At 41.8% G+C, this 17599-nt stretch overlaps 1 long non-coding RNA gene across 2 annotated transcripts in view; it reads right to left on the reverse strand.

The window, feature by feature from the left end:
- The window catches only part of LOC138853790 (uncharacterized), a 105301-nt gene that overhangs the window by 77276 nt on the left and 10426 nt on the right, over window positions 1–17599 (reverse strand). The gene's annotated exons all lie outside the window — the stretch shown is intronic.

Here is a 17599-nt window from a genome sequence, read left to right on the forward strand (position 1 = left end):
CAAGAATCTTAGGGATGCCCAATACAAGAATCTTAGGGATGCCCAATACAAGAATCTTAGGGATGCCCAATACAAGAATCTTAGGGATCCCCAATACAAGAATCTTAGGGATCCCCAATACAAGAATCTTAGGGAAACCCCAATACAAGAATCTTAGGGATCCCCAATACAAGAATCTTAGGAATCCCCGATACAAGAATCTTAGGGATCCCCGATACAAGAATCTTAGGGATCCCCAATACAAGAATCTTAGGGATCCCCGATACAAGAATCTTAGTGATCCCCAATACAAGAATCTTAGTGATCCCCAATACAAGAATCTTAGGGATCCCCGATACAAGAATCTTAGTGATCCCCAATGCAAGAATCTTAGGGATCCCCAATACAAGAATCTTAGGAATTCCCAATACAAGAATCTTAGGGATCCCCAATACAAGAATCTTAGGGATCCCTGATACAAGAATCTTAGGGATCCCTGATACAAGAATCTTAGGGATCCCCAATACAATAATCTTAGGAATCCCCAATACAAGAATCTTAGGGATCCCCAATACAAGAATTTTAGGGATCCCCAATACAAGAATCTTAGGGATCCCCAATACAAGAATCTTAGGGATCCCCGATACAAGAATCTTAGGGAACCCCGATACAAGAACCTTAGGGATCCCTGATACAAGAATCTTAGGGCTCCCCAATACAAGAATCTTAGGGATTCCCAATACAAGAATCTTAGGGATCCCTGATATAAGAATCTTAGTGATCCCTGATACAAGAATCTTAGGGATCCCCAGTTCAAGAATCTTAGGGATCCCCAGTTCAAGAATCTTAGGGATCCCCAGTTCAAGAATCTTAGGGATCCCCAGTTCAAGAATCTTAGGGATCCCCGATACAAGAATCTTAGGAATCCCCAATACAAGAATCTTAGGGATCCCCGATACAAGAATCTTAGGGATCCCCGATACAAGAGTCTTAGGGATCCCCAATACAAGAATCTTAGGGATCCCCAATACAAGAATCTTAGGTATCCCCAATACAAAATCTTAGGGATCCCCAATCCAAGAATCTTAGGGATGCCCAATCCAAGAATCTTAGGGATCCCCAATCCAAGAATCTTAGGGATCCCTGATACAAAAATCTTAGGTATCCCCAATACAAGAATCTTAGGGATCCACAATACAAGAATTTTAGGGATCCCTGATTCAAGAATCTTAGGGATCCCTGATACAAGAATCTTAGGGATCCCTGACACAAGAATCTTAGGGATCCTCGATACGATAATCTTAGGGATCCCCGATACAAGAATCTTAGGGATCCCCGATACAAGAATCTTAGGGATCCCCAATACAAAAATCTTAGGGATCCCCAATACAAAAATCTTAGGGATCCCCAATACAAGAATTTTAGGGATCCCTGATTCAAGAATCTTAGGGATCCCTGATACAAGAATCTTAGGGATCCCTGACACAAGAATCTTAGGGATCCCTGATACAATAATCTTAGGGATCCCCGATACAAGAATCTTAGGGATCCCCGATACAAGAATCTTAGGGATCCCCGATACAAGAATCTTAGGGATCCCCGATACAAGAATCTTAGGGATCCCCGATACAAGAATCTTAGGGATCCCCAATACAAGAATCTTAGGGATCCCCAATACAAGAATCTTAGGGATCCCCAATACAAGAATCTTAGGGATCCCCAATACAAGAATCTTAGGGATCTCCGATACAAGAATCTTAGGGATCCCTGATACAAGAATCTTAGGGATCCCTGATACAAGAATCTTAGGGATCCCCAATACAAGAATCTTAGGGATCCCCAATACAAGAATCTTTGGGATCCACAATACAAGAATCTTTGGGATCCCCAATACAAGAATCTTAGGGATCCCCAAGACAAGAATCTTAGGGATCCCTGATACAAGAACCTTAGGGATCCCTGATACAAGTATCTTAGGGATCCCTGATACAAGAATCTTAGCGATCACTGATACAAGAATCTTAGGGATCCCCAATGCAAGAATCTTAGGGATCCCTAATACAAGAATCTTAGGGATCCCTAATACAAGAATCTTTGGGATCCCAATACAAGAATCTTAGGGATCCCTGAAACAAGAATCTTAGGGATCCCTGATACAAGAATCTTAGGGATCCCTGAAACAAGAATCTTAGGGATCCCTGATACAAGAATCTTAGGGATCCCCGAAACAAGAATCTTAGGGATCCCCGATACAAGAATCTTAGGGATCCCCGATACAAGAATCTTAGGGATCCCCAATACAAGAATCTTAGGAATCCCTGATACAAGAATCTTAGGGATCCCTTATACAATAATCTTAGGGATCCCTGATACAAGAATCTTAGGAATCCCCAATACAAGAATCTTAGGAATCCCTGATACAAGAATCTTAGGGATCCCTGATACAATAATCTTAGGGATCCCCAATACAAGAATCTTAGGGATCCCCAATACAAGAATCTTAGGGATCCCCAATACAAGAATCTTAGGGATCCCTGATACAAGAATCTTAGGGATCCCTGATACAAGAATCTTAGCGATCCTTAATACAAGAATCTTAGGGATCCTTAATACAAGAATCTTAGGGATCCCTGATACAAGAATCTTAGGGATCCCTGATACAAGAATCTTAGGGATCCCTGATACAAGAATCTTAGTGATCCTTAATACAAGAATCTTGGGGATCCCTGATACAAGAATCTTAGGGATCCCTGATACAAGAATCTTAGGGATCCCTGATACAAGAATCTTAGGGATCCCTGATACAAGAATCTTAGGGATCCCTGATACAAGAATCTTAGGGATCCCTGATACAAGAATCTTAGGGATCCCTGATACAAGAATCTTAGGGATCCTTAATACAAGAATCTTGGGGATCCCTGATACAAGAATCTTAGGGATCCCTGATACAAGAATCTTAGGGATCCCTGATACAAGAATCTTAGGGATCCTTAATACAAGAATCTTAGGGATCCCTGATACAAGAATCTTAGGGATCCCTGATACAAGAATCTTAGGGATCCCTGATACAAGAATCTTAGGGATCCCTGATACAAGAATCTTAGGGATCCCTGATACAAGAATCTTAGGGATCCCCAATACAAGAATCTTAGGGATCCCAGATATAAGAATCTTAGGGATCCCAGATATAAGAATCTTAGGGATCCCTGATACAAGAATCTTAGGGATCCCTGATACAAGAATCTTAGGGATCCCCAGTTCAAGAATCTTAGGTATCCCTAGTTCAAGAATCTTAGGGATCCCCAATACAAGAATCTTAGGGATCCCCGATACAAGAATCTTAGGAATCCCCAATACAAGAATCTTAGGGATCCCCGATACAAGAATCTTAGGGATCCCCGATACAAGAATCTTAGGGATCCCCGATACAAGAATCTTAGGGATCCCCGATACAAGAATCTTAGGGATCCGTGATACAAGAATCTTAGGGATCCCCAATACAAGAATCTTAGGGATCCCCGATACAAGAGTCTTAGGGATCCCCAATACAAGAATCTTAGGGATCCCCAATCCAAAAATCTTAGGGATCCCCAATACAAGAATCTTAGGTATCCCCAATACAAAAATCTTAGGGATCCCCAATCCAAGAATCTTAGGGATCCCCAATACAAGAATCTTAGGGATCCCCAATCCAAGAATCTTAGGGATCCCTGATACAAAAATCTTAGTGATCCCCAATACAAGAATCTTAGGGATCCCCAATACAAGAATTTTAGGGATCCCTGATTCAAGAATCTTAGGGATCCCTGATACAAGAATCTTAGGGATCCCTGATACAATAATCTTAGGGATCCCCGATACAAGAATCTTAGGGATCCCCGATACAAGAATCTTAGGGATCCCCGATACAAGAATCTTAGGGATCCCAGATACAAGAATCTTAGGGATCCCCAATACAAAAATCTTAGGGATCCCCAATACAAAAATCTTAGGGATCCCCAATACAAGAATTTTAGGGATCCCTGATTCAAGAATCTTAGGGATCCCTGACACAAGAATCTTAGGGATCCCTGATACAATAATCTTAGGGATCCCCGATACAAGAATCTTAGGGATCCCCGATACAAGAATCTTAGGGATCCCCGATACAAGAATCTTAGGGATCCCCAATACAAGAATCTCAGGGATCCCCAATACAAGAATTTTAGGGATCCCTGATTCAAGAATCTTAGGGATCCCTGATACAAGAATCTTAGGGATCCCTGACACAAGAATCTTAGGGATCCCTGATACAAGAATCTTAGGGATCCCTGATACAAGAATCTTAGGGATCCCCAATACAAGAATCTTAGGGATCCCTAATACAAGAATCTTAGGGATCCCTAATACAAGAATCTTAGGGATCCCTGATACAAGAATCTTAGGGATCCCCAATACTAGAATCTTAGGGATCCCTAATACAAGAATCTTAGGGATCCCCAATACTAGAATCTTAGGGATCCCTAATACAAGAATCTTAGGGATCCCTAATACAAGAATCTTAGGGATCCCTAATACAAGAATCTTAGGGATCCCTGATACAAGAATCTTAGGGATCCCTGATACAAGAATCTTAGGGATCCTTAATACAAGAATCTTAGGGATCCTTAATACAAGAATCTTAGGGATCCCCAATACAAGAATCTTAGGGATCCCCGATACAAGAATCTTAGGGATCCCCGATACAAGAATCTTAGGGATCCCTGATACAAGATCAACTCAGTAGTGTTACCCTGCATCATACAAGTCCCCGAGCACAGTATACTAATATTCAGTATTAACAAATACTATTAACACATTACTAACATGTGCCTTTAAATTAGCGTTTTCCACACTTTTGTTTCTAATTTATGTATATGTGCAATTTATGTATATGTTCAATCTATATATACAATCTGTTACCTAGAGTTTACCTGGAGAGAGTTCCGGGGGTCAACGCCCCCGCGGCCCGGTCTGTGACCAGGCCTTCTGGTGGATTAGAGCCTGATCAACCAGGCTGTTGCTGCTGGCTGCACGCAAACCAACGTACGAGCCACAGCCCGGCTGGTCAGGAACCGACTTTAGGTGCTTGTCCAGTGCCAGCTTGAAGACTGCCAGGGGTCTGTTGGTAATCCCCCTTATGTGTGCTGGGAGGCAGTTGAACAGTCTCGGGCCCCTGACACTTATTGTATGGTCTCTTAACGTGCTAGTGACACCCCTGCTTTTCATTGGGGGGATGGTGCATCGTCTGCCAAGTCTTTTGCTTTCGTAGTGAGTGATTTTCGTGTGCAAGTTCGGTACTAGTCCCTCTAGGATTTTCCAGGTGTATATAATCATGTATCTCTCCCGCCTGCGTTCCAGGGAATACAGGTTTAGGAACCTCAAGCGCTCCCAGTAATTGAGGTGTTTTATCTCCGTTATGTACAATCTATGTATATGTACAATCTATGTATATGTACAATCTATGTATATGTACAATCTATGTATATGTACAATCTATGTATATGTACAATCTACGTATAATGTACAATTTTAAATACTGTAGCTGCTAAGCTGCTAAACCGCCTTTAGCTTATACTAAGGAGGCAACGACAACCTATCATTTTTTTTTATTCTACTACTCACGATATCTTAACACGATTGCATATAAACCAGCACAAGGCCTAAAAGTCTGGATTCAGTTGCAGATGCCACCAAAGTCTGGATTCAGTTGCATACGCCCCCAAATTCTGGATTCAGTTGCAAGTGTCACCAAAGTCTGGATTCAATTGCAATGCCCCCAAAGCCTGGATTAAATTATGCTCCACTAACCTAGATTCAATCATTATGCTCCACTAACCTGGATTCAATCATTATGCTCCACTAACCTGGATTTAGCGAGTGTATGCCAGGCACAACTAGCACTGTTATCCCGCAACGACGTTTTCTTCAATGAGAGACATGGGCGAGTTTCGACAGGGAAACTTATTAAGAGTTGATGATGGCAGCCCAGCACGTTTCTTCAAGGTGCTGCTACTGCCTTTATGCTGGTAAAGGGAACTTAATCTAAGCAATGAAAGCTTTCCTGTGCTCACCGTGGAGACATCTCATACTGATGGGATTAACCGGACCCCAATGCAAACAAGTCACTGACTTTTTTGGGGGGTAAGTTTATAATAATAATTGTAATAATATTTTTATTTCTACAAATACATGTACAAGGTATACAGTCCTAGCTGACATCAGTGACATACTCCTGTATAGAAAGCCCCTTGTTATGCAGAGCATTTCGGGCAAATTAGGTCTGTTTTGTCCCAGGATGCGACCCACACCAGTCAACTAACTCTCAGGTACCCCTTTTACTGATGGGTGCAAAGAAACAAGCCCAATGTTTTTATCCCCGCTGGGAATCGAACCCAGACCCTAGCCGTGTGAAGCGAGAGCTTTAGCCACCCCATGGCCTAGTGGCCTGGCTTAAAAAAGACAGGCGAGAGAACACTAATACATATTAGAAAACTTTTGGGTCCTGGGACCCTGGTCACTTCTAACACCCGGTAAGTTCACTCTACATCGGGTATCATAATGTGTGTCATGACACCAGTGTGTCCTCAGGGTCATTGTAAAATTAAAATTTAAACATAAGTGCGAGGCTTAAATAAAAACTTGGGCGCTGTATCCTTGCGAATGTTATAATAATTTACATGTTTTTCTACGTCTTCCCTCTGCAGTTTGTCTTCACTTCCTCTGCACCTAGATGACTAAGGTGAAGAAGAAAGAGGAGACTACTTGAAAACGGCAGCCTCACCTGTGACTATCAAGTTTATTATTTTATTGGTAGAATTATGGAGAAACTAAGCCCTCAGGGGTTATACTTCGCCGGCAGGGGGAGGCCAGAAGAGGCAATCAGGTTCGATCAAAGGCAGGGAATGTAAAGTCCAATACCTTGTATCAAGAGCCTGTCTCTCGGTCTCAGTACCATCAAGGCACCTCCCTAGACGAGTTAGCAAGTTAAAGAAAGATTACACTGGTTATCCCCGTGTTATAATTTGGCTTTAAGGTGATATCCACTTGTTGATTCAGCTATAAAGAAACAAAAGATTTTTTGTGTGGGTGGACTTACGCGCAGGACCTGCCAGGGTAGTTTTAATGAAGATCATCTTTGTATTTAGAATTAAGGCCACCGAGTTCTGTGTTTAATGCTGTCTCTTGCAGCTGTTGTTTAGTGTCGCATGTTATTTGTTATACTAAAGACGAAGGAGAAGAAAACCCAGAAACCTGATACCCAAAGAAAGTAGTGTGACTTATTTCCGTTGAGGTCCTCGCAGGTCGTTCCCCAGAATGCTGCCCACAACAGTCTATCGTATCCATTTACTGTTAGGTGAACAGAAACAATAGATGTTAGGAGACTAACCAATGCATATCATTCGCTTCCTTTCCGGATTGAACCCGGGACCTTTCGGTTGAGTCGACAGCTTCACCACTTAGCAACAGTTTCTTACCGGGTCTGGGTAAAAAAAAAAAACTTAGTATATATCATTAAGAAGACTGCAAGGCAACTAGCAATATGTTGGAGAGAAAATGTGATGACAATAATGGTAGAACATACAGAATGTATGCTCGACGCACAATGCCATAACCCGCATCCTGTCTTATTTACACATTATAACAACTTTCTGGAGCGAGAAATGAGGAAATATGGGTTAAATCTAAGGAAAAATTGGAGAACACTGTCAGCGTCCATCCTTCTAAATCAGCAGATGCAAGAAATACACAGACAAAAAAATCACAATTCTTGAAGAGGGAGAAAGAGAAGTTCCCGTGGGAGCTGCCTGTTCAGCCAGGTTATGATGGCTGTATACTGGCCTAGGGGCTGTAGTTAGCAATAACCTAGATGATCAAAAAAAAAATCGGTTTCAGGGTAAAGAAACCGAGAAAATCAAGACCTATTACAAGTAGCAGAATCTTGTGGATGATAGAGGCACAAGTACTTTACATTACATTTACGAGGAAGCGCTAAGTCCATAAAGATCATATATGGTGCCTAGGAAAATAGGTAACGAGATCAGGCATCCTTCATGAGTAGTAAGGTAACCTCCCTCCCTTCATATCTAGATATGGATGTACCTACATCCATAGAAGTCCTAGGTGCATCATGCTCACGAAGTCCTAGGTGCATCATGCTCAAGAAGTCCTAGGTGCATCATGCTCATTTATATACCTGTATGTATTTAAATCGTATGGGAATATTGGCAATTAAGGCCGACTGTACATCATTAAGTAACGTCATAGGTGTATGTTTAATGATCATCTGGATATCTAACGAACGTTATATGTCGTGCCGAATAGGTAAAACTTGCGATTTTGGCTTAAATAGTAACGCTCTTCTTGCCGAATAAGGCAAGCGAAAATTTTTGTATGCAATAGTTTCGCAAAAATAAATGTGAACCTACTGAAAAAAAAAATATTTCACCGTGTTTATTATTAAATTACTGTAAACTTATCTAAAATACATTTAGTTGGATTAGGCTAAATTACATAGCGTTTGTTATAATAAGGTTAGGTAAGTTTTCTAAGATCCTTTTGGTACAAAGTTATTAATTTTTACATTAAAATAAATGAAAAAATATATCTTTAAACGTATAAGAGAAAATCGTAGAAAGGACTTAATTTTAAATGAGTTCTTGTTAACTGACCAGTTTTACCTATTTGACACGACATATAATATATATATATAAATATATGATATATATATATATATATATATATATATATATATATTAATATATATAATATATATAATATATATATATAAATATATATATATATATATATAAATATATATATAATATATATATATAAATATATATATATATAATTAATATATATATATATATATAATATATATATATATATATATATATATATAAACTTGTATATATGCTGACTAGCCGGCTTGATCTCTTGACAGGTGTCAGACTAAGCAGCGGAGACGGGAAGGCGCTGTCCTTGGCGGCACTTGCTCCACCACTCTTGTCTATAAACAAACAAGCAGGACAAGTCTGCTATAATCCTACCCAGTCACCAGTTTATTTACAGGCAAAAAACATATTAAGGAACTAAACTTTTAGATTGTATCCAATTATGGCAAACTTGTTACGCTTGTCGTCCAGACAACACCCAAGTGTATAAATAGGTATATAGTATATATATATATATATTAGTGACAAATAGATAGATGGACTGCAAGAAGGCACTTGACGCTATACTTAAAAGAGACTAATCCGAAAGCTTCATTTGTCATGGATAGCCATATAACTTACCTGGGTTAATGAATATCTAATAGGCAGGAGAGAGTGATGGTCCGGTTGCAGGTATCGGGTTAGGTAAGCGCTTCGAGTGGTGTCCCACAGGCATTCGTAATGTTTCTGATATTCATAAATGCTATGTCTGATGAGTGTCTTTTACCTATTCCTGGTGGCAGTGGTGCGAGCTGATGAGAATAAATACCGGAGAGAAGGAAAAAACTACAAGAAGGTCTGGATAGTCTGTAGCATTGATAGAAGAGATGAGTAAACAGAGGCTACGAACAAAGAAAAAGAGCCTAAGAGATGAGCACAACAGTACAGTATTTCACTGCAGGTTCAGGTCGAATAACCGCGGCTCCGCGTACACATCTGATGAGCTTAAGAATTGCATTCAGGTACCTTAGCATTCTTTCAAGATCCTAATTTTGACCTGTCACGCTTATCCGGGTATGCAGCATCGGCATGCGGTACTCATATGACCGGACTCGTCCAGAAGCTAGAGCCCAAAGATTCATTATGAGATTACTCACGAAAAGAAAGGTGAAGCCTGGAGAAAGACTGAAATAAATTAATCTTACAATGTTTGAGGAAATAACCACGAACTCTATACACAGTTCAAAATATAGGAACTCAATAGTCAGTTCAACATACAGGAGTTCATCACTGTTTAATAAAGGAAGGGACCGGGGACACGGAGTCACAGACTGAAAAAATGTAGCAGGAGGGAGGCTAGAAATCCCTTCGGTGTGACAGTGGTTATAAAGTGAAACAATCTGGATAAGCAAGTACTGGTAACAGGTTCTTCACGGTATTAGAATAAACAGTGATGACAGGGCCCAAGAGGCCAGGAATTTAGAATCATCGTTCAGAGGCTACCTCTAGAATCCCATGGTGAATGAACACACAAAAGAACAAGAAAGAAGGAGCACTACAGCAGGCCTACTGGCCCACACTGGACAGATTCAAGTCACACCTGTTTAAGAAGGACACACACACACACACACACACACACACACACACACACAAGTGCGGATTTACCCAAATAAGTGTTTCTCGGTTCACTTTCAACACACCTTTCGAAATGGCTGCAGCGACTCGCCATGACCTTTATGTCAGTCGCTTCTTCCTTGACCTTTCCCTGGCGTTATCCCGGTGGCTTCTGAGCTCCTTCACTCGCCTATTTCCGGGCCGGGCTCCCAAGGTGCTACGTGGCTCCCCAAGGTGCTACGTGGCTCCCAAGGTGCTACGTGGCTCCCAAGGTGCTACGTGGCTCCCAAGGTGCTACGTGGCTCCCAAGGTGCTACGTGGCTCCCCAAGGTGCTACGTGGCTCCCCAAGGTGCTACGTGGCTCCCCAAGGTGCTACGTGGCTCCCAAGGTGCTACGTGGCTCCCAAGGTGCTACGTGGCTCCCCAAGGTGCTACGTGGCTCCCCAAGGTGCTTCGTGGCTCCCCAAGGTGCTACGTGGCTCCCCAAGGTGCTACGTGGCTCCCAAGGTGCTACGTGGCACTTGGTGCTACTAGCCCCTAATATTCACTAGTCCTCATTCGCAGTACTGAATCAGACTAGAAAGCTGTGATCCCCCATACGGTCAATTTCCACGACATTTGCACGCGTATTGCACAACCCGCACAAAAGAGACTGAAACTTATGACGACGTTTCGGTACGACTTGGACCATTAACTAGTCACACCAGTGAATGGTCGAAGTCGGACCGAAACATCGTCGTAAGTTTCAATCCCCTCTGTGCGGGATGTTTGTGTATTTTTATTCTGTATACGTCTACGAGGAGGCACCACCACCACCACCACCACCACCACCACAGCTCCTCTACTGTGACTATGCTAAAGGACAGATGCAACTAATGTCACATTTTTTATGGTGGCAACGTTTCACTCTCCAGGAGCTCTTTGTCAAGCTGCATTCCCTGCCCATAAATCATCAACTTTTACCACACACGCACATTGCGTGTCGATAGACACGCACTTATAACGGGGAGAGCCAGACCCCCATTACCCGGCCACAGAGCTGGCATGGCTGAATGGGACACCCAGTTAAAAGATATATATATAAATCCGTGTCAGGGTATGTTTTTTCCCTCTGACCTCTTCCGACGAATGGAATACAAGTGGTCCTAGTGGCTTGCCATGCTGGGTCCCGAAGCGCAGACTCACCATGATTCAGTACTTTCCTCCTCCTCTCCTCTAAGGTACGTTGCTCGGCGCTCGCTCTTAATGAAGTATTCACCGCTTGCGTCCTACAAACACAGATCACCTACATGGTAGTGGAGTATACTGGCAGTATGTAAAAGAAGACACGCTGAGGTCTATGCATGCTAAATACCGAGGAACGTACAGACTGCATGCTAAGTACCGAGGAACGTACATGCTGCATGCGGTAGAGGACATGAAAACTGCCGTGAAAACAACTATGCGTATTAGGGTTATAACTTTTTTAGAACGTAATATTCCTTTACCTTAATCAGATGAACTTTTGTCTGAAAGCAAAGAAATGACCTTTCATTTCAATATCTTTTTAGAAAATGTCGCCCCTAAATGAAAAAAAAAAACACATCTAGTAACGAAGACTAAGTAACTTGAGTGCATATTGCATGTAATATTAATAACAAATAACACAGCTTACCGCATCATTATTATCATGTTTGTACATATATTACTACTTATTGCTTAGAATAAACCGAAGTTGCAGTTTATTTTTGTTTCTGCAGGCAGTATACAGTTCCTGCATAACTTTGCACGTACAGCACACTGATTACTTCTTGGTATATTGAGTGCGGACGGCTCCTGCTTCCAGTGATTTTTCAACGAGTTCAATACTTTTTTTGGTAAGGTTTCAATATTTCTAACAAACTCTTGAAGTCATTATCATGGTACATCTGATCAGTAAAGCAATAATCTGTCCAGGTGTATGAAATGAATCTGCATGTCTTCAAAGTCTTCCATCTTGTAGGTATAAGGATGAATAAAAGAATACCTAGAATGGCTCTTGAATTCCATCTCGCATTGCCGATATTTGGAATTTTCTGAAAGTTAATCAAAGGAAAATGTCCCTTTCCTTTATAGAAACTAAACACTCGTGTTAGACGGTACGAAGACTTCATAACATCTCTCCATCCTGATTTATGATGGATCTCTTCTGTTCTATTAATAAACTGTGCCTTTAGTTCCTCATAATTCTTCACTAGTTGGGATACAAATGGATACTCAATGTTTGGAAAACTGGTTTTAGCACCAAGATTTTCATCCGTTACCAAACGGAGAATCCTGTCCAGAACGTGATGCTGACGAGTAATAAATTGTGGTTTGTTAATCCCCTTCTCTGAGAATATTCGTTGCAGTTTGACAACAGCTCTACTCTTTTCCCTGTGTTAACGTTTGTTGTATCAGCAATGATCATCTTCACTGTATTCCATAAGTTAAATACAACTTAACTTTTGCCATTTTTTCAGCAATAGTTTCAGTCTTGCCATCTTTCAAATGCAGTCCATCCAGTTTTACTTCAGTTCTTTCATTTTTCAGTACTAATACTTTATACTCATTTTCCTCATTGTGCTTTCCATCGAATTGTAAAGACCATTCTTCCATTTGTAACTTTTCAGTCATTTCCTCTTTCAACTTAGCATCCTCTTTGTATGTTGACTTGTAAATTGCTGCTTGACTTGGTGTACGAATGTCAGTGCCATCAAATGACAACTGTTTGCTTATCTTGGCGGCTTTACTTGCTGATACTTTTATGGATGTCACCAAATTTACTTTACTTTTGTTGTGTTTTCTGGTTGGTGGAGTAGTACTTTCATCTTCATCTTCACACTCACTCCCTTCACATTCACTACCACTCCCACTCGTTGCCAATTAGCAATTTTCCGAGTTGCTACTTATGATTAATAACGTAGATATATGGTGATTCATAGTTTTTATTTAGGGGTGATCTTTTTAAAAAATACAGGAATTAGGGACTTTTTCATTGTTTTTAAACAATGACACAGGAGATGTTTTATATGGTAAAAAGTAAAGTTATAACCCTAATTGTGTACACAAGAGGCTGGTGAAGTAGGCAAATGTTAATTCTAGGCTGGTGATGTAACAGTGCGTTAATTCTAGGCTGGTGATGTAACAGTGCGTTAATTCTAGGCTGGTGATGTAACAGTGCGTTAATTCTAGGCTGGTGATGTAACAGTGCGTTAATTCTAGGCTAAGTTAATTCTATGACACTAGAAACCAGAGTGATACCCTATTCCTGACTCCCAGCAGTTGCATTCATTTTCCTTTTATACCCTTTGCCCTTGAGAGAATGTGAAAGGAATGCCAGAGAAGGAAGGAACAGATGGCAAGAACAAAACAAAAGGGGCTAACTGATAGTAATAAGGAAGAGACGCTAAGTAAAGCTAAAGGATGTTGATACTTCTCCAGGGAAGAACACTGGTTCTCTGAGCTTGAGAACCAGTGTAGTAGAGGCGTCACGAGACGTATCAAGACCTCACAGAGACGCCGCAGTGGCATCGCCACGACAGCGACGATTTAGACAAGGCAGAGACGATGCAGGGTGAACAAGGTCTTTGCCGAGTCAGGAAGTTAGCAGGTACACTCATGGTATATTGTGAATTCACCAAGGTTGAGAAGAGAGAGAAGGGGAAGACGCGGGGAGGGAGACGAGTGGGGGAGGGGTGCAGGTGCTTATCTCTGATGGCATGACTGTCTGGAAAGATGCTGCTTACCCGCCCCTTCCGTGTTACCCTTCACACACACACACACACACACACACACACACACACACACACACACACACACACACACACACACACACACAAATTAAATTATTACGACAGTGATATAAATCAGTCGAGAATTAAACAAATAGACTTAAGGAAGGTTTTCGATCTTGTTCCTCATGACAGGCTGCTGGAACACACAAAGTATTCATTTATTTCAGGGAGAGGGAAAGCAAAACCCGTAGGAGTCATTCAGCGCCTTTGGGAACAGAAGACGATCAAATTCGATTCAAGGACATCGATCTTAAAGGGAATGTGTAAAACAGACGATGTATTATAGGCAGGTTAATACAGACCAATTATAAACAGGTAAATGCAGCTCACGCAATGAGGTTTCAGGGTCGATCCCTGACACGGCTGGAAATTTTAGGCAGGTTTCCTTACACCTGCTCACCCAGCATTAAACAAATACCTGGGTGTTAGTCGATACACCATCCTTGACAGGAAGATAAGAGAAGACGTGATAACAACATTAAACATGATACCAGAGGAAGGCTTTCTAACCACGCCAACTAGCAGGACAGGAGATCTTGACACTAAAATGACAAAGAATAACTACTGAAAGGATGCTAGCATTTCTTTTTTCTCCTTCGCAAACAGAATGGTGGATCGCATGTGCAACACCTGGGTATCTTTACTAAGGAAACGTCTCTCCACACAGTGCCTTCATCAGTCATATACAAAGAAGAATGGCGAAGATCAGAAGGAGTTTGAGGTGATCAGTCCCTCAGTTGGGCGTAAATGTAATCAGTCCATCAATCTTGAAAACATTGATGAATTGATTACATCGACTCCAGGCTAGGGACTAATTCCCTCAAACTCCTTCTGATCTTCACCATTCTTCTTTGTATTGGACTGATAAAGTCACTGTGTGTGTTGAAAAGTTCCCACAACAAAGATACCCAAGTGTTTCACACGTGATTAATTTATCACCTCGTCTGTTGTCTAAACCATTTATCTCCAGAACGCTGGATCAATAGTCAGATCTAGATGTGATAACATCTGGACACTTTAGGAAAACTTTTATCACTTATTACATTCATATAGTAAACCCGGCCTGGCCTTCAAGGCTCTGCGGGAAGACTGAGAGGAGCTCTCGATAGAGGAAAGTAATGTGGTAAATAATGAACTTACGAGATAAAAGGAATGTCAAAAGTTTGAGAATAAGTGTCAATGAAGAAGAAAAAAAGTGTCTACCTAGCTTGGCTAGTAGGCTTGGTGCAGTGCTCCGTTTTTTTCTTATGTAAAGATAGGGTTTTCTGAAAGAAAAGTAGGCAAGCATGAGAACTTGCAGGCGCTGATAATGAATTCTACGTGTTGCATGATAATGGTACAATCCAAAGATGTCTGACCGTCAACATGACCTGATACATTTTACAAGAGGCACTGGACGCCTCTCCGTGTGATAGGTTTGTGCGAGATCAGTTTTCTCAACGCGACAGTTATGAGAGACATCCACTAGGAGCCCAACTGTGGTCTGATCATGAGCAGGTTATTTTCTCAAGCTGCACCAACGACAATGTCATCGATAACGAATGTTCCAAGATAAAACTGTAAAGTGGTTTAGTAAGAATAGTGATTGCAACTCTGCCGTGGAAATACTGACTAAATCCGGTTAGTGTCCCAGTATCACACTCTTGAAAAATCAATGAGTATTTTACAATATCAGAGAATTTAGAGACATGAGTGTACACAGCAGTAGTAGGTGAGTGTAACCAGGTGCTCATGGAAGAAGGAACGCATGCAAATCCAGGACAACAGACCATTTATGCTCGAGAAGGCGTTCGTTTGATCATTACAGCAGGAAATCCATTGTTCAGAAAGCTAACATCGAATGTCGCCAGCTAGAACGCCCCCCCCCAAAAAAAAAACGCCCCTTCCGCCCATCACAGAACAACCCACCTAGGTTGGTGAGTGTTAAAATAAAGTTTAAAGTTACTCAGGAGGAACTGACAGAGCAACACACAAATTAGGTCTGAAAGAGCAGAGCGGGATAAAACCTAATCTGGAAGGGTAGTGCTAGTAGTGATATTTTAAGAGCACTTTGACCGTGTGGGTCACACGGCACTAGTAGCACTTAGCATATTTACAACACAAAAAGCTAACAACCAATATAAGCTATGAACATATATGCTCGCCACAAATAAAGGCTCCAAGTTAAAATGAACAGCATCAGTTAAAAATTCGATTCAATTACTAATCTCAAATGACTTCCCGAGAAGTTTCCCAAAGATCCAGGAGAAAAAGAGAACACCGGAAAACAGTGTGAAAATGAACCGAGAGCCAAATAACCAGATATCAGGACTTTTTGTCCTGATAGCGAGGATTCTGTGGAGCTCCGCTGTGAACACAGCACAGCAAGTATCACCCTAGTTCTTTGACCCACCAATAAAGACTATCCTTGAAGCATGACCCGAACCCTGCTCAGAGAAATTAGCGAAGGTCATCCCCTGGGATCGATACTTAGGGGGTCCCCGTCCACTTTTTACAAAGAGGAACGTCAGGCACCATATAAGGAGGGAAGGGAGAGAAGTCAGTCTCTCTGACGCAAACACACTGAGACCATAACCCAGGAAAGGGCCCCCACATTCGAACTCCAGATGGCAAAGGAAGCCTCGCACGACAAGCAAAGGGCATCCCCAGTTTCTTCCAAAAAGACCACAGCACAAGCCATGTTCCCAGGAGTGCATTGAATCTGAAACAGGTAGGTAGGCTAGTGCAGACCAAGCTCCTCAAGCGGAGCTCCAAGAGAAGCTCACCAGACTCGGAGACTTTCGACAGGGGAAAATATGGAATGAATCTGTACAAAGCCGGATTACCAGGTGATGCAGATAGATGAACAAGCGCAGCGGAGAAAAGCTGACCGAGGAGTATATCTGGCAGCCATACCCCAGCCTGGAACAGAACAAGGCTGTATATAGGCGAAGTCAATAGTCTGTCCTTCCAAAATGGAAGAAATAACAAGCTCAGTGTAAACAGCAACTGGGTGCCTAGCTGAGCCTGGTGTTGGGTCGTTACCATGGACCATGCCCACACAGGGAGCAGAGCAGAGCAAAAGTGGAAAAAGAAAGAGAACGATAAGTCGTTAATTTGCAAGGTTGACCATCATCAGTAGGGAAGGTACAGAGCAATCTGCACGCAAACAACCATGTTTAGTAGGGTATCCGAAAAGCCAACACTGACGGCCACTATTGAAGAGAGTGTATGAATGAGGTCAGTATCTCGTCAGCAGATACCTGCTAATACACGGTAGAAGAGAACACGCAGCCGTCAGAGATCAGCTTAGCAACAATTCTCGTGTATTTGAGTTGTCCTGGCGCATGATGGACGAAGGTATCTACGTTGAGAACTATAAGCTGCTAAAAATATTAGCTCCTGGAAAATATCTTTTGTGCTCGATAAATACTCACTGTTGGACAGCTGTATGAGAACGGATGACCGCTTCACAGTATGTACTGAGGCGAGAATATCTGAGAACGGTGACCAGCTAGTCATCTACGGTAGTAATTTTGTCAGATTACCCGCTAAAAT

The sequence above is a fragment of the Cherax quadricarinatus genome, chromosome 40, assembly GCF_038502225.1.
Source record: "Cherax quadricarinatus isolate ZL_2023a chromosome 40, ASM3850222v1, whole genome shotgun sequence".
NCBI lineage: Eukaryota > Metazoa > Arthropoda > Malacostraca > Decapoda > Parastacidae > Cherax > Cherax quadricarinatus.